At 40.4% G+C, this 21,877-nt stretch overlaps 1 long non-coding RNA gene across 1 annotated transcript; it reads left to right on the top strand.

The window, feature by feature from the left end:
• Positions 1–1,050: 1,050 nt before the first annotated feature.
• LOC117499671 lies at positions 1,051–20,445 on the top strand. The gene is made up of 3 exons (XR_004557721.1): positions 1,051–1,127; positions 9,591–9,746; positions 20,243–20,445. It is a non-coding gene; the product is annotated as an uncharacterized LOC117499671 (long non-coding RNA).
• The last annotated feature ends 1,432 nt before the right edge of the window (positions 20,446–21,877 follow it).

Raw genomic sequence — 21,877 nt, 5'->3', positions numbered from 1 at the left:
TCGATATCACGTAAAAGTGACCAGTATATCTTCTCCTTTTATCCGGAAATTAAACTTGCAAAAATTACCAAACCGTTTCGGTTTTAAAATGTTGTTTTTATTTGAATAAAATGTTTTATTTTGGTCCTAATGTATTCTCACCATTCTATTATGTAGAAGAAATAAAGTACATTTACTCACTTAGTGTAGGGTTGTAGAGCATTAACCATATTGGAGTATTTCCATATAATATAATGCTACTTTTCACTTTAATTACATTCTTACATTTAAAACAAAAGGCTCTATACATTATATGTATTCGACATTCTTAACTACTCGTTAATTAGGGTTTCTTGGTGGGATTATTACTTGTTAATTTTCTCATTCTGATTTTTGGACAAACGGATCATGATCATGAATTTATAAACTGTTATTTGTTAAACTATTAAACCATTCATAATGTAGTTCAAATGATCACCTCCAGCATATGCATTATTTTAACCTTTACACAAAATATTATATAATATATATATAATATTTTTTGAAACTTGAAAGGTGCCTTTTCCTGCATACTGTAACTTGTTGTTTTTGCTTGTGATACTAAGTACGAATAATACAAGTACCGTACTTATTCCAGTAGGATTGTCGATTTAAAAAAAAAGTATCATTACACTAAGATATTCGTATTTTGATTTTACTTAAAATTTGCATTGCATATGTTTAAACTAATTTGATGGCAACACAATTCTACATGGTTGAGAGTGTAGAAAACGTATTGCTTTCATGAAGTGTTTGCAGATTTAATTTATTGTAACTTTATCTTATCTTTGAGAATGGTCAGCCCAGTGGTGATACAGTAGCAGTACACACCAAAATTAATCTTCAGCAATGTGCAGGGTTTGGTGCTCCCAGTCATGTGATGGCCAATAATAAGCCTTAACAACATTACAGATTTTTTAAACATGTTGCTTTCAAGTTTACATAGTTTAGAAATGATTTATTTGCTTAAAATGTAGCTTAAAATAATGATATAATGTAGCATTTTATACAGAACTTGCTTTTATGCATTCACAGGTCAGATGGGAGGTTGAGCTACATCTGGGGAGCTTCTCAGGAAAAGCAGATGCTGGACTGATCCTCTGTTTTCAGTAAGTAATACAAACATTCTATTAATAACTTCCATCCAAATAGATTATTTGAAAGTTTCAGCTTTAAGCAGACGTGTGTAATCACAGGACAGCCTAATGATGCACTTTACACCCCCTGCTGTGGCGTTGTTTTTGCAGAGCATAAAGGCGATAAGAAACAGAAGAGGTGCCACCATTTTCCGCCTTTGCAGTTTGTTTTTCTGGTTGATTATTTACTGAAGTGTCATAAATCCGACATACTGCCATAGTTCAAATCAAAATAGCCTTGTAAAGTCACTTCTGTATGCATGCTGTTGTTGACTATTTATTGTCCACCTGCCTTGTTGAGATTGTTCCCTTCTGGGCAAACACAGAGAGATTGTTTGTAAAAGGTCAACGCCTACTCAGTGGTCTAGCAGTGCACTTAGTTTGTGGGTGCACAATAAATGGCAATATGTGCTGTATTGTGACAGTCAGTGTAATGAGGGTTTTTCTTTACTCATTGACATTGACCTGTTGCTGTTTCGAATAGCTGGTCTCTCTGCAGAGTATGAAATGCAGACAGTGCAAGTGATGATGTTAAGGGGAACATGGAGTTTGGAACTAGGGAAAGACTAGGACTTTAGGCGACACTATTTGTTACACACTCTCTACTTTTTATGATCACAGTGTCTTGGACTAATCCTGATGATCCAGCCAATCCAGCCAATACTGACAGGTGGAGGGGGCGGCCTTGCAGTCATACATAGAAATTATTTAAGCTTCTCCCCAGTCTCACTTGGTTGATCCTCCAACAATAAACTGGTCATTTTATGTGTCTTAATCTTATTAAGTTATGTTTTTAAAATCAGAGTTATTTTTTCTTAGAGATTTTAATATACATGGGTGTTTCCCCTTTTTACTCCTTGTTTACCTCTGATTTCATCAACCTTTTATATTCCCTTCTTTTAAAACACATATGGAGCTGGTAGCCATGACAAAGGGCACACACTTGACCTGGCTCTCTCCATCCTGAACCCAAACCCCCCACATTGACATTTCCCCCCCCTTTAAATCCACTCTCTGTTCCTCCCTCATGTCAACCATTTACTGCCAACAGGTTTTTGCAGTTTTTGAATGAATAATAGAGCCTCACTGTATAGGAGCTTGTGTTTTTAATAACTTGTAGATTTTAGAGGCTGTACTGTAGCTCCAGTCAGATGTACAGTACAAGTTGAATGTATCTTCTCTGCCATGGTTGGATGAAAAGATACATGTAAGGAATTTAAAGACAATGCAGGAAGGCAGAGTGGGAACAGAAAAAAGGCAGATGGTGTTGATCCTCTTAAAGAAGACGATTCCAATTTTTAAGTCATTTTGAACCTCTATGCTTTTGTTTTAGATTTATTACAAATTGTCTCAACTGTTCTCAGCACAGCACTGATACTGCAACTGTCATAGTCTCAAATGGCTTACAGTACAGATCCCATTGATACTGGTCTGTACTCCACATTTAAATGTGCCTTGCCCTCAATTTAGCCTTGAACACAGTGGATCTAAATCAGCAGCCTGAAAAACCATGTCGGTATCAGGGATCTTGCGATGGATTAGTTGACCTCTATTTGTCAAAACAGGTTCTTGGGAGCAGGCAGAGAAACTCAGTCACCTCTTTTGAACCTCTTCTTGGCTGGCTTTAATCATTTGTCTTTTTCTTAAATGAAGGTTATTTGTTACAGCTTCTTAATTTTCTTTTTCCACTTTTAAGCCTTTAGTATTTATTTTAAGTGCTACATTAATTATGTAGTATAATTTATATATACTATTACTTACTCACTCACGTACATACTTTCTTACCTTCGTACTTTTAGGCTTTTTTCTCCTGACGTGTGTTTGGACCGGAATCACATTTGATTGAAGAACTGTCAAATGCTTCATATTTTACAGCCTGTCTAATATCTTCCATGTCATTTTAACACTTTATCACCATAGGTAGGAAAACTCAATCCTTCACAACCATTCACCGTTTGACAGACGTCATCCTCCTCTCCAAACCCACCCCCGATAGGAAATTGTGCAGTCCCTTTGACGTGTGTGCCTAGAGTTCTTAAGTCTTCATTTGAATTGCAAAGCATGTAGAATCAGGCCTTCTTTGAATGTATTGTGTGATGTTTTGGCTGAAAACACTCAGGCCCTGTGGGATGACACATGTCATCCGCACTTCAGAGCTGCCCTCACTTCACACTAACTGATGAGGGTTGGTGTTGTCTAATAACTCAAGACCCCTGTGAGGGAGGGAGTGGGGAGCGCAGGCTGACACTGACATCAGGGTAAACCAGGAAGGCTGACAGAAGAGTGCTGGGAGATTGTGGGTATTGCAGAGAGTGAAGCAGAGAGAAAAGGACACGGTGAATTCAGTACAGAGTAGTCGGCTTGCATCCAACTGTTACAGAGAAAGTGATTGAATGCGGGGTAGCATACCGCAGTCTTAGTAAATTAAAGGTATCCACAGCCCTCACCTCCTCTCAGCTCAGCTTGGAGACTTGAATGGAGTTTTCACAGCGTCTGGTGCCTCGGTGCCTTCACTACAGGATTGCTTTCCACCAGAGGGACCACATGTAACCTACATCTGTCAGCCTTCATTAGCTGTGTCAATCTGGATGGCGCTGTTAATTTTGACTTCACAAATGATTTTTTTTGGCTAATTTTTCGACTCGGTTGGCACATCTAGGCAATTCTGACTTGCAATCCAAAGTTTCCAGCATTCAACTTTTAGTCATACTTTATCATGCCGTTGAACATGCTGTCTTTGTTAGTTAAACTAAATGTGTTCAGTATTAAAAGAGGATCAAGATATTAGGCTCATCTCTGTTGGGAAATTCTCAATTTTACACTCCGGCGAACATCTTTCATCTCTTCAGCGTGACTGAAGATTTCTTTGCTTCCTGTTTGATATTGATTGATGTTTTAATTTCATAACAGTTATTGATCCTTGTAGGTTTCACACTGACTTCTCTCCTCGCCATTTAACATTATTAGATGCCGTTTCCCTTTTGGAAAAAAGATGTGATGGGGAAAATGATTTTGAAGCCTCCATGAAAGAGATTTCCCACCTTGAATACAGATGAATGGTGAAACAGTGTATATAAGGGGATAAGCCCACAGCGCAGTGGGAAGTCTCCATCTACAGCGCTTTCATGTGAATCTCATGTAAAAGGGGCTTTCCTTAAATACATGGTGAATACTAATCCATATTTGATCTGCTTGCAGTTTTTTAATAGACTTGTTTTTAATAATTTTGCAAGCTTGGCAAAGTGAATATGTTTCATTATGAATTCTTGTGCCTTCTCCATTCATACTGTATCTGTGTTTGGATGTGTTCATGAAAACACTTTCCAGAGTGCTCAAAATAAAAGGTTTTTAATGAGCATCCATGAGAGATGTGGGATGTCCCTCCACCTTGTGGCAGTGCAGGGGACAGCACCCCAGGCTACATCACACACACACACACACACACACACTTTACTGCTACTTCCTATACCCCGCCCATGTTTTCCCTATAGTGTAATATTTGATTATGAGCGAATGTGTTTACCTAAGCAGATTGACATGTCTTTTCTGACATAGTATTTGCTCACTGTAATACTTCTGTAATACCATCCAGGATTTAAATGTTTATGGATGAACTCATGTCATGCTGTGCTGTTGAACGCCAGTTGTAATGCAGAGCTATATTTAAACTTCCCCTGGGGTGCCATTAAATCATGTAATTTCTCCATCAGGCCTGGCTGACCTCGTTTTAATATCCACAGCAGACGGCATTAGGAAAAGAAACATTAAAAAAGAGGAATATGGAATTGTGTATCTAATGTGCTATTTTACATTTACATTTTATATTTAAGCCTTTTTGCAGACATTCTTATCATGTTAGCTAAAAGCAGAATAAGCTGAAATTCCTTGCATTTGGATGTTGGAGCGGCTGGCGCGTGATATTATGTTCTGTGATACGGTTGTGTGTTTGTGTCTGTTGCCAGGAGGGAGAGTTAAAAGCGTGTCTATGTTTAGTTTTGCAAAGCGCGCAATCCATTTGGACCATCGAGAGAAATGAGAAAAAGTCATAAAAGGCTGATGCATATAATGCCTGTATTGTCGTTGTTTTTTTTCCGGGGATGGATAAGAATACACAATGTGTTTTTCACTCAGCTAAATCGGATATAAAACTTTAACTGCGTTTCACTATATGATTTTGGGGGAAGAGGGGACAGACTGAAACATTGCATTGTGTTCAAACCTTATAGACTGTACAATTCAATTTGGCTTTAGTTTTTTTTGCAGATAAGTGAGTTTGTGTTTGACAGCATGGGCTATTAATGCTGTGGACTATAAAATGTCTTCAATTAGTCCTGTATGACAGTAGAAACGGGTCTGTTGGCTCCTACATATGCAGCACTGCTAACCTTGAGTGGGTGTTCCCATCCACACGGGATGCAAGATTCCCCTGTTCCCTTCAAAAGCAAGCGAGAGAGGGGGGGTGAAGACAGACTCGGAAACAGATATTTATAGAGAGAGTGGGAGAAAGTGAAATTATGGCTTGATAGTTTAAAGGAAGAGGGAGCAGCAGAATGACAGAGTGCCTAGGTAAAACAGAAAGATGGTGAAAACTAAAGTTGAACCAAGAAGACTTGGATGATGCTGCAGACACACCAGAGGCTGTGTGGACCCTCCTGTAAATGTCTGTGTCTTTGTAGGTCATGTTGGCACTTAACTGTCTGAGTTGATCCTAATTAAGTCCCGCAGATATTATGAATTAGTCACTGAAGGGCTTAAGGAAATATCTTCTTAGGGTATGTCCTGCATTTACTGTATATGTCCATTGTGATCCCCCTGTGTCATCCACTCCTCTGTCTATTAACTTTAATGACTGTGCTAATCCTTAAAGCAGATTTTAATACCACAAGAGAATTTGAAATGTGTCCATGCTGCACACATAATATAGGTACCTGAGTTTATTAGCATAGTCAATTGACAGGAAATGGGCTTTCTAGTGCTATTAATGTTAAATAGTATTAATGATGCCATCTGGGTAGAGTTATGTCACTATAGATGGCTGAAATAGTAAATCTTCCCTTGGTAGTCAAATTTGCTCAAATCTGTCGTCCTTTTCTTCTGCTCTGACAACTGAAGCAACCATTTGTGCCAGGCACCCAGGAATCTATTGGCCTTATGACATCGAATCTCTGCAAGACTCCAGACTCCCACCGAGCTGTAATTACAGTTTCCTATCTACCGGGATTGTACCAACCGAGTCCCACTGAGGCTGTGCACTAAATCTCCTTGATGTCGTCACTCAGACATCCAGATATGGACGGCCAGGAGAAGGCTACGCCGCCTGGAAACAGGCTCCTCTCCTGGGTGGTTGATGTATGGACCCTCATGGGCTGGTTTTAACGGATGGTCTCTGTTCCCGCATTGGGCCCTTCTGAAGTTGTTGTCACACTGGGCAAATGTGTCCGGGAGGATAGATGGGAGTTTGCCGTGTTCAGGAGAAAATGTTGTCTTGTGGACGCACGGCTGATGAGATGGTGCAGACAGACAAAGCTTTGTAGGAGCCTGGCTGTCAAGAAAGGCAATAAATGAAGATATGTGGAGTAAGGTGTTGGTTACGACTCAGATGTTCAGCATTGTATGCTGCATGGGTTTTTTCAGAGCAGGTACTGTAGATATATTACAATTAGTTTGGTTAATGATTCTTTCGGAATGACGACATTGTTAATACAGCAACAACAAATGTCGTTTCGGATTAACTAATTCATAGTCAATGCATAAAAGAGTAAGAAAAAGAAACAAAGGACTATAAAACTTTAATAATGATATCCATGATCAATGGGTATGCAGTCACTTTCCATTTGTGTCCAGCGATTTAAAAGTGTTCAATCTGTAGAAGGCTGATTGATTGAGTGTGCTTTGGAATGTAAGTGCCATATATTTGTATTTATGGGGCTTTGTTCTTCCTGAAAAGTCTTTTTTGAAGGACATGAATTAGACAGAGATGTAAAACATGTCATGGAGCTTTGTTGCAGGCTGAGAGAGGCTGATGATGAAAGGTGCCGATTGTCTCAGTGCTTCAGTTTGAAATATGGATTTGTTTTTATGTTGATGTCCCGACTAGATTAAACACTTTTCAAATCAATGCATGCCGTTTGAAACTAAGATAAAAATAATGAGACTTGGCTATTCATTGTCAACACACCACTTTTGTGTGTTCAACAAACATGTGATAAAAACATGGAAATAAAGTGGAATCTTTCACACGATGCCAACATTATGAAGCAATGATTAAGCATTTACAGCAAAACTCATTACGTATAGTCATTCACAGCCATGCATATCAGCATGTTAGTCCACAAGAAAAGTGGGACTGGTGGTGCTTTGAGCTGGTCTGCCGTGCAATCAAATTTGCATTAGTTCGAAAAATGAAAGAGAAATAAAAAGAGCAAGACAGATAGCTGGAAGGGTTTCCTTTTCTTTTTTTTAAGTCTGCTAAGTCAAGCGTGGTTATTATGAGAGTATCAATCCACATTACGACACACGGCTGTTCCACTCATTTACAACACTCTGCTAGTCCTCAAATGGGAATATCACAGTTACTGTATTTAAAAGTTGCATTAATTATTTGTTATTCTTCCAGCTTTGTAGAGGAATGTTAATAAGCCCTATAAGCCATGCAGAGCTTTGACTCCTTGTTACTGCACTGCAGGGTTTATTATTTCCTGGCGTGTGTGAGGAAACACATGGTGGGAGCTTGACACTTCCCTTTTTTTCTAAAACTTGGTGCAAATGTAATGGCTAGGGCATACTGAGTGTGCAAGCTTTCGAAAATGTCATTAAAGCATTTTTTTTTATTTGGAGAGTTGGCTGGATAAATGTATAAGGAGGTGGGCCTTAATATTGGCCAATCAGCTACTTTCATTTCCCTTTAAAGCTGCTGATGGTCTAATTGGACTAAAAGTGGTTTAATACAGACATGAAAGGTCTCTGTGTTCTTTGAGGAGTCTGCTCATCTATGGACTTTTCAGTGTCTACAGTTCAATCTCTGTACTCTCATTTTGAGATACCCAGAGAAGAGGTCAATACAAGAAACTCCCAAAGCAAAGAAGGAAGTCAATGGTTCACTTTTGCCCTATGAAAGAGAGATCAATAACACAAATGTATGCATTTAACACAAAATTCCTCAAATGTCTAGTAGCTTTCATAGATAACAGCTATTGTCCTCGTTGCTATTAATGTATAAAGCATGCCTCTCAGTTTGAATCGTTCAGAGATGTTTTTCTGTGAAGCTTTGAATTTCAACTAACAGCATGAAGAAAACCCACATCCTTTAGCTCTCTCTGATCACATCACTTCTCAGTGGTTCACAATGATTCATGTCACAGTTGCAGGAAAACAAACTCACACCATTAAGTGATATCTTTCAAAATCTTGCCCCTTGATTCGGTGCTAAAAGCTGAAGTGCTAAAACCTCACGATTTTATTGAGTTACGCCCCGCTTGTGCACAGACCTGAATAATTGCATTCCTGCAGTGTGTCTGTTCATGTTACCATCTCCATGGGTATCGACTACACACACACTACACACACACCTTTTGTGTTTGAAGCTATGAAATATAATGTACTGATATTTCTTGCCACCAACATGAGGTTTTCTCATTTTCTTTTTGGGGGATCAGAAAACCATGGAAATGAATTGGCAATTCAGAACGTCCCCTTGGATATCAGTGGAAACTAACAATTTAATTGACTCTGCAAAACATCTAGAAACTGCATGATGAATAAAAGTATTTCTTAGTATTGAAAATGACGGGTTGGACTTACTGTGCTGACTCAAGCTGCAGTTTAAAAGGGGGAAAGGGACATAAAGCATGATGGCTGTGATACTGGTGGAAACAGGCCTGTGAGTCTGGAGGCAAGGGGGGAGGGCTGCATGCATGCAGAGAGGGGGAAAGGAGAGGTGAGTGACTGATGGGCATGTGTCAACCCTCCTCCTATAGTGAATGTTGAGAGGGAACAAGGGTGGCTCACTAATTGGGGCGAGATGTAAAAGTCACTGTCGCTCATGATCATCTTCACTAATATGTTTGGAGGCGAATGCCAGCTGAAGCATTAGTCACTGGAGATGAAGGCTGCATTTCCACTCAAATCATCTTGTTTGGACATATAGCTCTGGTAATAATAAGCTAGGCACCACACTGTGCGGCTGAACAGATAGCTTCTGCTTTAATTATTGAACATCTGTACTTTTAATTTGCAAGGCAATCTCAGAGAACAGCCCTGTGAGGCCTTTTACTTATATTTGTTTTTCTCTAACACAACCTGTACAACTGTGCATCAATCTAGCAGTAATAGCAATGTCAAGGATAGTCATGAGGGTCATAATGGAGTATATTTTTTTAACCTCCTACTGTAGCATCTATCATTTTTCTCTGACCTTCATTTGTCCCCTTCTTTCAGAACCCTTCATGCAATATCCCGAGGGAAATAATGGCAGAGAGAAGGAGTGCGGGATGCAGCCTCTGGGATTGACTGTTAAATTAACGGGAGACACGCTATTCCATTGCGCTGCTTAACCATTGTGGAAAACAGATAGTGACAGCGATAAGGAAGCAGGTAATGAAATAGTAAGTGCTCTTCTAACTGTTGTGTATGTTTATCACTTTATTTGCTTTGTTGTAGTCTTCACAGGCTATAACAGAGGAATAACAATCCAGCTGTTCCCATTGATGAGAGTAGTCACATCAAAAGTCTAAAGTTGATGACAAGATCATTTCATTTCACATAATAAGCTTTTTCTCCTCATTCAAATTACAAAGTAAACATTGCTTTAGATACTGTAGCTCAAAACCATGTTGCAACGGGTATAATTACAATCAAATGACCCTATTAGATAAATATTCCACCACATTTATTTTCTGTTTTTAATGGCTGTTTAGTACTAGTTGGCAGTGACTCTTCTCATTAGATAGATAGATTCCTGCTCATGAATTTAACGATCCGAACAAAGGCGACCAGTTATAGGATGTAATTTGAGTGGCTTTTAAAACCTGCTAAGATCTCGTTTCCATAACTCTCTAACTGGGGAAAACAGCAGCAATTATGGGAGTGGTATTAGCATAAAGTGACACCCCTGAGCCGCAGTCATGCAGCAGGTGGGTAATTGGCCCTGAGCTGTACAGTGGGCACTCTGTGGGTCTGTCCTTGTCTCGTGATGGGGACACCGGCTGCTCCAGAGTGTGGACCTATCAGCTGGCTGCCCTCTGAGCCAGCTGCAGCATTTCATAATTAACCAAGTGAGACGAGCACAGTCAGAGAGAAAGACACAGCTCTCTACTGTTACTAGCTCTCCTCAAACCTCCATCATTCACATGCATTACATGTGGTACTCTTCTCTAGTCTGTTCTCTCTTGCTCTCAGTTCTTCAGATGTACAGTACTGAGAATATCTGTGTGCAGACAGTGTGTTAGTGAGAGAGACACAGAGTTTTATTGCCGTGAAAGAAACAGGACTCCAGAGGCCTCCCTGGTGTTAATTGAGGTTTAATGTGATTTGTTTTGCTGGCCCTTCAAGCAGCCCTTCCCAGTTCATTGAATAGGATCCCCTGTGATCACTCTCTATGACCTGAGTTACATCTGTGTGCTTTAAACAGCCTACATCTGCAGAAGATAAAATGATAAGGTTAATGCCGCAATGACACAGAGCAAAGTGAATAACCATTTAAACAGTTGTTGAAGCACCACTGCAGTCTACTTGAGAGAACTGTCCTTAAACACAAAGCCTGTTTGAAAGTAGATGTAAGGCCAAAGGGCTGATGCTGGCAGGATACCAGGTGTATCTAGTGCACATCCATATGTTTGTGCTTACATAATGATATAACCCACTGAGTCTTGCAGGTGTGGTTCAGTACTGTGAGCATAGGAGCTTTCAACAGAGAGCTGTAGTACATGCAGAGATATTTCCTTGTAGGTCATACATTATAAAAGTCTTCTTTCTGTTCATTAAATGCCTGAAGCAATTATTCTCCAGCATACACTGAGCATAATTACGCACTACAGCAATGAGACTTGGAGGAGTCTGGTAATATCTGTAGAACTTCATCCCAATGTTCCCTTTTCAGCCGTCAAAGCTCCAAAGAATTAAATGAGAAAAAATGTGTCATTCATGTGTCTTTTCAGATACAAAGAAATGGTTAATCATAGTGATCAATAGACCTCATTGTGATCTTTTTTATTTAACCCCTCATACCAAATCACCTCTATTCACAACAAGGTCGATGACTCATTTCTACTGATTGTGTATTTAATATGACATTTACAAATGCTTTTTTAAGCTTTGATTACCACAAACCTGAGTGAGCTGTGGACAATATTTGAAAACCTCAGAAGGTGAAACATCGGGCAGATCACACAAAGAGAAAACATTGTTTCTGATGAGTTTTGCATGAACTGCCTCTTAATGGTACAATCAGTGACCTCCTCATTGGTAGACACAGGTGTTGAATGGGAGGTAGGCGCTCATCTGTATATTGCCGTGCCACATCATTTCATTCAATGCCATATTCAGTAGGGACCACAATGCATGTGCACCAATGGGATTTTCTTTTTCTATTATAAAAATGTACGGGCTACCAGGTGCAGGTCTGTGGGGAATGTATTTATTTATTTATTATACACGGGCGTGTCGATGCGCAGAGCTATACCAGACTAAACCGATCATTCTTGAGTGACCTTTCTGCATTGGTGCCACTGCACTGCAGTTCATGAATGTTTAATGGAAAAGGCTGGCTGTTTTGGGCCTGCCATGCTGGCTTTGCTACCTGATGGAAACATACTAACTCAAAGGCAGACTGGAGCTTAAAAACAGTGGGTGCTGCAAACAGAAAAGAACCCCTCAGACCCACTTACAGTCTCTGTTGTGTACATTATATTAAATAATGCTATCAGATATCACTCAAGAACACTCGATTAGATAGCTATAATGACAAATAAGAAGCACAGGCAGAGGGAAAAGTGTGGGTGAAGACTAAGTAAAGAAAGAGGATCTATGAGAGAACAGGAACAACAGGATGCTCTGCAGTTTAGGTGTCATCGCCACAATGTTGTCTTTACTTTCTGGCCCGACACCTTTTCTGTCTCCTTGTAATTCTTACCTACAGTACCACCATATTTTCTCTAGACAGGAAGCACCTTGAGATGAGTACAAAAGAAGGTAATAACAAGGAGCATTTGCAGGGAAAAACTAATATTAAAAGAAGATGGGGAAGATAATTGGGTTTGAGTAGAACTGAGATTGCACACAAATGGTGAGAAAATGTTTGGAGGAGAGCTGCTGGTGGTTTGCAGGCGGACAGAAATGCAGATCACAATTACCTAATTTATAAAAAGAACCCACATCATTTCCCTGAAAAAAACCACTCAGCCGGTTTGTTGATGCCATGTTTGACTATAAAGGCGCAAACAACCGCACAAACAACATCAAATCTAATCAAAGTCTCGTACTCTTTGTTTGCAAGATAAACACAATCAGCTTCTCACATCTGTCTGACAGCATCCCACTCGTCCAGCTTTATGGAGGAGACAGCACAAAGAGAACACTAGTCAACTGTGTCATGAAGTGTGAGTGCGTGTAAGAGAGACACTAAGGCTACCTTCACACCATCAAAGAGCAGGGACACTTTCACTCCACTCAAGTCTTACATTTTACTTCCAGGGTGGCATGACGAGATAAAACCTTCAGCTCTGAGCAGAAATCTGGGCGAGAGACAAGCAGATGATTCAGCTACACTAACACAGTGGACTGAATAAGAATAGGATTTGAATAAAAACTCTCTACTTTAGAACTCCTACATATTCAGTGAGTCATGGTCGCTCAGTTCTAGCATCATATATTCATAAAGAAGAGGGAACAATAGAAAAAGAGGATGAGATTGGAAAAGTACAACTTTTTTGTACTTTCATGTCAAACATTATACAAATGATAAGAATCAGCAAAACATGCTCAAATGATTATTTTCAGCTTTCAAATGGCAAAACATACAAAAGCCTTTGCCACTTTAATGATGCCTCCCTGCAGCTTGAGGCGCCTCTTCACATTTCCATTGGTTCTCAGCTGAGAAGCACTGAAGAGGGAAATAAATGATGGAGCCCTTTCTGTCGGGGCTGTGGTGCAGAGAGCAGGTCTCATTGATAATGCATCAGCGGAAGGAATCCATCAGGACCACATACATTTAATGCATGAAGCGTATATTTATGCATAAAGGTGGCTTATTGCCCCCGAACCTGTGGCTAGGCTAAATGGGGTCGAGCCCACCCCTCTGAATTGTCCCCGAGTACAGTAGCTCAGTGGCTCCACTAGACAACACTCCTGCCCAGTCCCAGACAAAAGGATGAAACATTCATGAGGTGTCTTAGCGACAATGGCAGATGCAACATTGTTTGGCTATGGTGGACTCGCAGACTCACTCCACCCCCCTCACACATCTTCATATCTTTTGGCCCACTTGATAGAGCTTTGAGGTGAAAACATAAACCCAGTGTGGAGTTATTACTGAATGAGCTCCTGCAGAGAATGGACTGACATTTCTCTCCCTTTGTTGTGCCTCTGACCTTTTGAAAATATCACAGATTAAATCTTTAATTATTTATGAAGGCTAGTTGTGGTGATGGGAGAAGAGAGGGGGATGTCGCCACATGTGATGGGGGCATCTTACTATCCGAAAAACATATTTTAACCTACCTCAAATCCAAGCTCTGAGACGCCCAGTTTGCTATTTGAAATCCTCAGATGTTTTCTTTGTGATTTGTGTGTCTATTGTCCTCTCAGATATTCAACTGTTTTAAATCTACCTCCTTGGAAGTAGGTACCTCTTCCCAACATGTGTATAATACTGTTTTAGTGAACTTCAAAACAGCCGCCCTCAGATCCTGCTAACTCCTCGCATCAACCACACTCAGGCTGTAAACAATCCTGACACATTTATTAAGAATAATCAAATAATCATGATGGGAGAAATAATAAACAAACAACAGAGAAAATAACTATGCTACATGGGGAAAAAAGTATTTTCCCGAGAGAATGGTTTAACCGGTGTTTGATATGCAAATTGTCTTTTTCATCGGAACCCCCAGCAAATGTCAGGAGGGGACACTGGGGAGGGGCTGAACATCTCAATTACAGAGCGCTAACATGCATCATTCCAAACAACCCATGAAATGAAAGGCATCATTTAGATTGATCTGCAGCATCAGTGGGAATACATCATAGCAGCAGCCTAATCATGTAATACTCCAGGGTGCATCTGGAAATTGCAGATAGGAATTGACAACAGTATCTGCATTATGATATTTCAGCTGATTAAGTTGGCGATTACTATTTGGAAAATGCACGCTGCAAAGTAAAATGATGTAATAAAGTGTTCCTTTGAGAGTAAAAGGATCATACAACTGCACCTCTAATGGCTGTTTCCTGCTTGCAGTTTCATGTCCTTGAACCAAACTTTGGTTAAAGTAATAAAAGGATTTGTCTTTACTCCCAATTAACCTTTTCCAGGTTTAACAGAGTTAGGAAATAAGCTCCTTGGTATTTGGAGCCTGTACTTTATAGTAACAAGACATTTGAAGTAGGCTTTTCCTGGCTATTTCTAGTTTTTGAGATGCTCTGTTTATTGTCTCAGAATAACCAAACAGGTTATGCTTAAAGCGATCTACAGTATTTACCTTAAGTTCTGATTACTTTTGAACTTTTAACAAACTGCCCCACAGATTTTGTGGTAGAACTGGGACTTTAGATATCAGATACAAATGATTAGAAACAAAGAGAAGTTACTCTTATGTGCTTTCCTTATTTAAAACATTTTGTGGGTAAAAATAAAGCACAATCTTTCTCCGCTACCGTCAGCTAACTCTAAAATGAATGTATTTTGTCGCGGTCCTCTCACACAATTTGATGGGTGAAGGCAAATCCTATCAGTGCAGGTTTTATAAATGGTTTCTAGTTTGATCAGGTACACTCCAGAATACTGTGCCTTGCTACTCTAAAGGACAGATCTTCACTCTCATTACTCTTATGTCTAAACATTGCTCACTTGCAAGAAAGCATTCTGTAAAAATGACTCGAGTGAACATAAAAGTACAGACTTTCATCAGAATTTGTATTTATTTGCCCAGGAGGAGAAGCATACTTAAATGTATCTTGGTGTGCCCAGGGCAGGAACATGGCAATACTTCAGAAGTTAGTAATACAAAATATGTCTTTTTATTTTGATGCAACAACAGTACCACCTTTATATCCCATATATGAATATATGTATCCAGTTTATTCAGAAAGGCATTACAATATAATACTTTGTATAATCGTGGGACAGTATGCCTCACATTTAAATGTGCAGGTAAACAATGAATGGTGCTTTTAGTAATCATTAGGCCTGCAGTATATGACATTATCAAGGGTTGTTTTAACAACCCCCACTGAGAATGACCTAATTAGCTGACCATGGAGGGGTGAGATTATTTTTACCACTGATGTCACTTCTGATTGCTCTGCTTGCCCATCTGGAAAGATCCGTTGTAGGTGTTAAGGAGTGGTAAGACATTTCAAAAATAGCATAAAGAAGCATATCAAAAGATTTCAGCAATTGTAGGATTCATGTGGAGTAGATCAATGCTCTTTATTACCCACTGGATGTATTGTACGATTTGATCACTGGCTGCACCCTTTACTGGTAACATTTTGATCAGATTCTCTCAAGATCAAAATGTTTTCTCACATAGTATGACACCGTTGGGGGCAGTTCTGCTCAGACTGTAATAGGGGAGAGGTTTTTTTAGCTTGTTACACTGCTCAACATATTCTCTAGCATCTAATGCAAATGCAAATGCGAGATGTTGAAGATTAAAAGAATGACTTGGAATTTGAAAAAAAAGACTACATTTAAGGCTTTAGATGACCCAGTTTCCAGGCATCCATCCAGTGGCTTAGTTGCTCTGGAGGCTTCTGATTGTAGTATTTGTTGATTCAGTGTGCGTGTGTATGTGTATGTTTGTGCATGTATATGTGTTGTCTGCGCACGCACACAAACATGCAAATGCTTTTTTTGTGTTGATGTTCTTCCTTTATTTGCAGCTTTTTTCCCCCCTGCTTGTGTCGGTTGGTACACATCCTTAGATCTCATCAAAAAACAGTGACCTAGATATAATTAACCCCCTCAAACCAGCAGCAAAATGTTATTTAAAAGTGGCACACAACCCATCAAGCTGCTCTGCATGTCAGCACAGTGCTGCTCCCCATGCTAAAGCCTGGGTTCCTAATAGAGCGAGATATCGTGGACTCGCTGCAGCATGTCAAGCTGGCGGCACACAAGTCAAGAGCTGAGAGAAATGTGTAGCAGACAGGTGATGGAATGAATAAGCTTGTCTCAAGGCGGGTTCCTGGCTGACGGGTACTTCACACCAAATACGCACATTCTAGAAAATAAGAGCTTCTGTTGAAATGAGAATGGGTTATTGAATAGTAGGAAAACAATGAATGCCCTGAAACATGGCTGTAGCTTCTGTTGCTGAGATGATTTAAAGAGATTGAAATGTATTCTTGCTCAGATAGCTTCCTGTAAGACCTTATGGTGTCATTTTTCCGATGGCTAAACATCTCCTCTCATCTCCTTTTGAGGTGAATGAGCATGCACATCATGCACCAACTGTAAGAATCCTCACTAACGCGCAAGATCCTGATTACACTTTCCCTTTAATCTAATAATCTGATTTCATTTGACTTTTTAATTTGATCGTGCATATCAATGTGGGAATACAGTACACATTCAACTCCAATAGCAGAGTAACCTATGGACGCTGTAGTTATTACATAGAAAAGACAACCCCATGTGTATTCTATCTGATAAGATCAGTCGTTTTTAGTGTTTTTTCACATCCTCATGAGATTGATTTTCTCTGAAGACCCCTTAGAATATCAAGCTTCTGTAGCTCATGCATGGATCTGATTGCATTAATTATGAGTTACATCAACTGTTGCTCACAGTATGTCATGAAGTGGCTGCTTAGTCAGAAAATGAGGATTGATATAATTACAGGCAGATCATTAATGCTACTTTGAAAAGGAAATGATCAACTGTACAAATGAATAATCATCCTGGTTGGATTCACTCGACTTCATGCAGCACTCTCAGTTGCTAAAAGACGTTTCTAATTCTCAATTAGTTTTAGACAACAATGTTAAGATGAAGTGGCGTTTGGAGGCTGATTAGCACATTTAATGAATAATACATTTCATTTTGATTTATTTTGGCAATGTACAGAATAGACTACATTTGCATTGATTTAAAAGTCATAATTGCAACTGTTATTTGTGATACAGGCATCCACCTTCCTAATGCTGATAAGACCAAGTTTATCAAAGGCACTAAGTAACAGATTGGTCTTCTCTTTTTTTCTTCTGATTGTGCATAAAATAATGACTCTCTCTAGCAGGCTTATGTATTACAAAAGAGCATTATTTTCCATCTGCTTTTTTCCTTCACAATGCGGCAGTGCTGATGCGTGGTTTCCTCACCCTCCCACTGGGAGGTGTGAACCAAGGGAAGGGAAGGGTAGGAGGCGCAGAAAACAAAACAGTAGACTCCAATAAGCACAATGTCCTCATCTTCCTGTTGTGGAGATCAGAGTTTCCAGTTTCTGTTGAGCAGACGAGGAATTTGTAATCTAATACCCCTGATATTTTGAATAGTATGCCTAATAAGATAATTAGATGATGGGGTTGTCATGCAGAGCTGCACACTGGTTAGAGCAGGATCTTCACGCACACTCATTAAATCTGCTGATTGTGTTTGATGAATCAAAGAAAAGCCATTCATAGGTTGAGATGCAAGCAGACAAACTGCGCCTTCAGGGGTATTTTATGATAAAGCTGAAAGATAAACATCAGAACCCCGAATCTTTTTGACTTTGTAGAGAGTAAGAAGAAGTCTTGTGCATCCTTGAATTAATTAATGGATATATTTGATCATAGAAAATCTTTTCTCGGTCTTCGTCAGAATGGCATCACTGCTGAGAATCCTACTGGCACACAGACCTACCCTGGGGCTCGGGATTACATGTGCTGCATACACGTTAAAGCTTCTAAACCCTCGCCTCCGCAGAGCTGATCTGACTGCACAATCATCCCCCTCACTCTCAGCTCCACTCCGTCGGCCACGAGGCCTCCGTCGTCCCAGGATGCCGGCTGCTTACTTCCAGATCAGCAGAGCTCTGCAGTGGCCGCGAAGGTCGGACCATGACTACATTTGTCAGCTTGCCTCTCTGCTCACTGAATCACCTGGGAGTTGACCCTCCAGCTCAGCATCAGTAAACGGGGTCAGACATTCTGACAGGAGGCAGGATCTTTCTAAATAAATGCATATTTTTTTCAAGAAAAACGGGTCAAAAGAACAATTGACTCACTTAGACGGGCACATGTGCAAACACATACACTTATATTTTGTACTTTCTCACCTGACTGCACTCCTCATACACACTTAACATATCACACCTACACGCATCTACACAAACACACAAACATCTGCAATTTCAAGGGGGGAATTGAGAACCTAGAGGCAAGGGAGGCCGTGCAGGGCAGAGCATATTCAATTAGCCCCAGGCACTTCTTCACCCTTACCTATCGTCATTGCATCACATTTCAATATTGTACAGAGGTGTGCCGCCAACGCACTGCTGACACATCAAAGGGCTGCGGCAAATCCACACTCCTCCTCAGAGCCTCACAGCTATGTCACAGCTGTTCTGGGGTAGGTCAGGCAGGCACAGGGAGAGGCCAGGCATGACTAAAGACCTTAGCAGACATATTAAAAAATGGATTCTCTATTTCCCACTTGGATGAGTTGGAGTTTTCAGGCCAGCCTGTGGGTAAGGCTTGATGGTTTCCTGGTCCAGCACGGCATGGTCAGGGCTGAGGGTTAAGGAGAGGGATAATCTGGATCATGAAATGTGTATAACAGATTTGAGGTGCTGCATGAATTTCAAGTGCAGCACTCAGACTACTTTTTCTTTTTGCCTAAAGTTAGTTTTCTGATAATCCTAGCTTCACCATGTTCTCTATCTATGCACACCAGGACAGGACTGCGGAAGCAAATTATCAATCCATTCAGCAGGGTAATGACAGATATCCTCAGTTGCATTAACGAATGGGTAGGCATAAATCCATGAACAGGAAATAAATAATGACATCCCTTCAGTCTGTCTTTCATCCCTTTTCTGGCTGGTGGATGGAGGATGTCGTTCTCTGAGATCTCCATGGAGATATAGATATATTTGCAGAAGCAGCATTAACACAGCGAGTTCAATTTAAAACATTGTGCTCATTTGTTACCGCCGGGTTTGCCTCCTTACCTCCGCACTGTCTCTTCCCCTCTCTTTTCTTCTTTACTGTTGGCCAAATGAGTTAGGGCCTTAAATTGAATTACATCTTGTATTTCTTCCAGAGGGCTCGCTAATTAAGAATTTAATTATGGCTTAGAGCAAAACACAGGCAACAAAACCCCCTCATGTTTAAAACATGAACACCATCTCGCTCTCTCTTTCTGCCTCCCCCTTTCTGTCCTACTCTCTCCGCTTCCTTTTGCAAGTGTGTGTTTCTAAAAGTTTTGAGGTGAACTGAAGGTAAGACATACACTAAGATGGTAATCAGAAAGGACTATACTAGGAATTCTCAAGAGGGAGCATGAGATGCATGCATGATGATCAAACAGAGTCAAGAGGTTGGACCGTAGAAAAGAGAAGCACACTGGATGATGATATTAAAGTGATAGGCCTGTTAGCTCAGACTAAAAACTTTCAGTGCCTTAATCCCCTAAATTACAATTCATATTTCATGATAACAGCAATTTAAAATAAGCACAACCTCATTAGTTTCCTGTCTGATACTTTTTTACTAAAACTTTCTGCGAGTGCTGCTACAATTATTTATTAATTATGACAATGTCTCCTCTCTTGTGGCGTGTTGCAGAGGGGCTGCCCCGAGGATCGTTCCCCTGCTTGAAGGCTCCCTGCTCTGTAGGCCTGTCCTGCTCACCTACTCTACCTTTTCTCCCTCTCACCATTACACAGACTCTCTCATCTCGTCTCAGTGGGCCATCCCTCCTGCAGCTATTTGTCACAAGCAGATGTTTGAGAGAACCATGACCTCCAAGTGTGGCTGCCGGGGAATGGGAGCTTGGCGCCAGTTCTGATTGGAAACCTGCAGAGCAGAGGGGGCATGGTCAAGGTGAGTAATACCAGCCCCTCTCAGGTTCTGAGGTCAGCTAATCTCCAATGGCAATCATGAAGGCAATAGAACGAGTGTGGGGTCCCTGAGTGGGGCTGTCCAGGCCCTGACACCGCCGTGATGGGGCCAGACTGGGACTGATTTTCAGGAACAGTTTTTAATGTTTACCCTCAAACTAGCCCACACACACTTGTTATGGGATAAGTTGTTAGGTCGACAGGATAGCATAATCCAGAAATGATCTAATGTGGCAAAGATAAGCACGTCATGATGCCTGTAGCATATAGGGATACATTTGAACCTAAACTAGTTAGACCTCATCTTAAAATATTTGTTAACAAATCTCTGAAAGGAAACAACACTCTGGCATGAAGAGTATGCTGGTTTCTGTTTCCAGGCTGAGGCCCATAAAGCACTAATGAGCAACATTTGTGGCCGGATTTAACTGCGGGTAAACTGTTCTTGTGAAGAGGGAACAAACGACATTGGCAGAAATATGTTTTGGACCTTTTTAAGGTACCCAAATGGGAAACGGTGGACTTTTGGTTCGCAATAGTTGGATGCAACTGATTGTGAAAAAAACAAGATTCATCTAAGGTGCCAGAATGGCTCCAAAGCTCCCTGGCATCGATTAATTAGTCAAAATGAATGTTCCTTATTTGTTCCTGTGCGTTTTACATTTTTAGAAGGAAGTGCATTTCTCTCTAATTCTCACCTATCCCACAGTTAACACATATTCTGCTTTGGTTTGGTTGCAGGATTTTTGTGCCTTTTTCTTCTTTTTAGATCGACAATTTGGTGTCACTGAGCCTGCACTTGGTTATGATCTGTTTCTGCTCTCTATGTCTGAGAGAACAGAGATATTCTGCCATCTCATCATTTATTTTTTATTAGAATGCATTCGAATCTACTTGGGCTAATAGTTTTTGACATTGTGTTATAATTTGTTTGACCCTGAAGTGAAGTTGTGAGAGCGGTCAGTTTGTATCCGGGAGGGGGTTGTTCGCCTCAGAATAAACTGACGTTGTGAACTCTTTTCTTGGCTCAGGCTTTGGAGCTCATTAGAGTGGAGAGTGTCTCAGTGGCTCGATTTAAGGTGGTTATCAAATATGAATGCTCTCTTTAAAATGTTAACTGTTGGGGTTGGTGGTGTTTTTCTGTGTATGGGTTAGATGTGGCTGTACAATTCTGCTTATAAAGATTATGTTGGATGTTTAACCCAGAGTGTATAGCTAGGTGACTGACGGGACCCCACACTTCATTATCATACAGAGCAATGGTTGGATTGCACTACCGAATATCAAACTATTTTAAATGCAATTACTGCCATGTCAACACTCTGATGGTGGTATAGTTATAACAATGTGGGTATAACTAATACTATGTTCAATGAATGGGTTATTTATTTCACACACACACACACACACACACACACACACACACACACACACACACACACACACACACACACACACACA

The sequence above is a fragment of the Trematomus bernacchii genome, unplaced genomic scaffold, assembly GCF_902827165.1.
Source record: "Trematomus bernacchii unplaced genomic scaffold, fTreBer1.1, whole genome shotgun sequence".
Lineage (NCBI taxonomy): Eukaryota > Metazoa > Chordata > Actinopteri > Perciformes > Nototheniidae > Trematomus > Trematomus bernacchii.
This window is presented reverse-complemented; position numbering and strand designations above follow the sequence as displayed.